This window comes from Scleropages formosus, chromosome 14, assembly GCF_900964775.1.
Source record: "Scleropages formosus chromosome 14, fSclFor1.1, whole genome shotgun sequence".
Taxonomy (NCBI): Eukaryota; Metazoa; Chordata; class Actinopteri; order Osteoglossiformes; family Osteoglossidae; genus Scleropages; species Scleropages formosus.
Window position 1 is genome coordinate 14,352,575 of NC_041819.1, and position 3,495 is coordinate 14,356,069.

The following is a 3,495-nucleotide window of genomic DNA, read 5'->3' on the forward strand; positions in this document are numbered from 1 at the left end:
TGCTGTAATTTCAAGGTGATTGAGAGTCACCGCTGGAGTGACTTGGAGAGTCCTCAGGGCTCTGAAGGGTGAGGAGGGGCCAGTATGTTGCCAGTCGGAGGTTCTGCTTGTTGGAACCAGGTTTGAACGCAGGCTGTTGCCATTCGAGCTGAAGAACGGTAAAGGAGCAACCCGTCGCTCGCATGGCTCTGCCCTGAGGTCACCGATGGAAGGCACTCCAGGGCTTCAGCGTGGGAGGGTGTTCTGGCCCTCTCCCGCAGCAGACTGCCACTCTGAAGTGCTGATGACTCTCATTGATCAGCAGTTTCTATAAGAGAAACCCCAAATGTGAACATGCCCGAGTGCACTGAGGAGGCTGCCTGTTTATAGCAAGTAACGGGGTGTGTATAATATACCGTGACATATTTATATCAGTATGTACATTCATCACGCACAAAAAGTGGGGGCGTATCCGCTCTGCTCCATAGTCCAAGGGTGTTTGACGTATCCTCCACCCTCCGCGTCGGGCCAGTACGGCTGACAAACCCCAGCAGTGTCGCCCTTGGCCCGAGCCCACAATTTTACCTGTTGAAGAAACACTACAGTTTCGCGTTCCTGTCGCCTGCTTGTGCGGCCAGAGCCGGTCAGTGGACCGTACCTCCTCTGCCCACAGCTCTGCAGCTCACCGCCGAGTCTCTTCTTCGCTTGTTTTGTGCCGCATTCTCATTGATAGTCTGAGTTGGCAGTTTTATGTACGTTTAATCTGAGATTGGGGTTAAACTTCAAAGAGGCTCTTTTTTTTTAAACTTATAATTGGAAAGACCGAGTGGGTCTGATGTCCCGGAGGAGCATGTTTCTGGCCAGGGGCATCTGAGCAGCTCCTAGGCTCCTTCCAGCTGGTGCAGATGTTCACTGGAAGGCACATTGTGCATACTGGCCACGTAAAGACATGTCCACACATATTGAGGAGCAACATTTACTACAGGTATATAGGTACAGGTTTTATAGCTAAATTATGGTAAAGGATCTTTTTTTTTTTTTTTTTTTTTTTTTAATTGTTGACACGTTAAGTTAAAACCATGAGAAACTGTTAGGGTTGGTTTCATGAACAGTGTCCGCCTGCTACAGATGAACATGAGGTGCATTTTTAAGTGGAGTATATATTTTAAGATTGAGTATATACTTGAAGAGACGCGTGACCTTCGAACTGTCAAACCCAAGTCGGTTTGGCAGTGCTCTTTCTTTTATGTGTACTTTTTTTTTTTTTTTTTTTTTTTTTTTTTTTTTTTAAATGTTTTAGTTGTGGAAGTCTGGACATGGTGCTGAGATAGAGCTAGTGTCCTGACCGCTTGTTTTTGCTGTTTGTGTGTGTGTGACTTTATAGAGCTGAAATTGCGAGTGTGAGGCCACACGTGTGTCGCGCTTTGTTTTCCATGCTGTGCTCATATCGTAACAGTCAGGTGTGCAAATAATAACAGGTCCTTGATTTAGGATACGGAGGAGGGAGCGTTGACCTCTCCTTATTTGCTGTGGCGTCACCTAGTGCTGGACGCCGTTACCAAACACCATCTGTCTTTGTTACATGAGGAATAATGAAACACTGAGGCTTCTGCAGTAAAACAACGATGTAAAATGATATGCAGATATAGAAGGAACTGACAGTGTTTTAGCAAATTTTAACGTACTGGATTTAAAATGATCTTTTCAGTTATCCTCCTAATTTGTTATGTCCAGTTCTCCAAGTGTCTTGTGGGCTTTGGACCAGTCAGTGCTCTGGATGGTGAAAAGCTGTACATTTGTATATAAAATATATATGTGCACTTAGCGACCGGGGAAAAGCTGGTTTTGTCGCTAGGGGTTCGAGAGCAAAACGAAATCCCAGTACTCCTTTTAAAACGTAGATATATTCTTTTTAAAAGCCAAAAGAATGCTTTAAAATGTGCTGAAAAGCCTATATATATATATATATATATATATATGTATATATATATATATATTTCGTGACCCTCTTTGAGATCATGCCCCTTATGTAGGGTAATAGTGGAATTTTAGTCCACTGTAAGGTGTGGGAGAGACAGGAGGACATGTCCCCAAACTGTAAACCTCCATGTCATTCTTGTTCCTGTTGCTCTTGTTTATGATCATGAGTTTTTTCTTTTTTTCCTCTCCAATCACGTGTCTTTTCATCACGGTGTTGCCCACGCAGAGAGCAGCTCCCAGGCCGTCTTTACTGGGGCGTTTCTTTTCGTCCCACCGTTCATCAAGGGACACTCGTACGTGAAAAGCGGAAGGTGCACTGCCGAAAGGGGCAGCTAAAAACACTGCATTAGCAAATTTATCCCAGTTAGCTGTTTTTGCAGTTTTTAAAGATGTGTCCATAGAGATACCTTTTCCCACCCGCTCCGTGCTGACAGCCTTCTGCTCTGTCACCTTCAGTTACATGACAAGGAAAAATACAATTTTGATAGTTGAGTTCCTTGGACCATAGAGTTAAGTATTACACTTGAAAATATGACACATGGTGTACATGAATAGACAACTAGTTCCTCATCGCATTCAGAAGGTCCCAGTATGGATCGTATGGATCAGTGTGCTGGGATGTCGTGTAGATTTTGTGTGGAGACGAGTATTTATACACAGACGCTGCCCGGTAGCATATTGCCTGTGTAGGTTTTTAAATATTAGATGAAGCTGTAACTTTTTCTAACCATTACTTTCCTGCTCTTAGACAACTTTGATGTGCCTGCTGTCTGCTATCGAACCCTCGCCTCTTTCAGTCACGGCTAGTCATCTGTTTAACAAAAAAGAAAAAAAAAATTGCTGTTCTGAAGAAGAAACTTCTGCCTTGTGAGAGAATTGCTGAAGTGTACTGTATTTCCTTTGTATATAATTAAAATACTGTAAGTAAAGTTTCACTTGACTCCAAATCCCACAATGCTTTGCTTCATTCCCTCTTCTTTGCTTTTATTGGTTACTTTACGTGTGGGTCTGAAAAAATTGAGAAAACCGTGGGTCAGTTTGTCATCTGAAAGGTGCCTGTGGGGAAAAGTGGTCCATGTGGCACCAGCCCCTTTATTTCCAATTCCCCATTGTAACCGATGTGAAGCATTTTCACAGTATTAAAGGACATTGTTTAACACGGCTGATGCTTAACGTACAATGATTTACCCAGTTGTACAACTGGCTCGTTCTTCCTGTATCAGTTGATGGTGTCTCGCTCAGAGGTACCACAGCAGGAGGGATTTCAACCCGAGTCCTGTGTTTGCAAGGTGGCAGCTCCAGCTGCTGCCTGTATTCAGTAATTTAGATACAGCAGTTTGTCGGTAATTTGAAAGTATTGTTTTACACTAAAGTGTGTGAAGTGTGTCATTACCTTGCAATCAATCCAAGGTGCACCCAGCCTCATACACCATGCTTCCAGGATAGCCGTGACCCAACACTTATTGATAATGGGTGGATGGATGGTTTGCAGGGAGCAATGTAGCAAAACAAAGAGCCACTCGCAGGACATGAGGC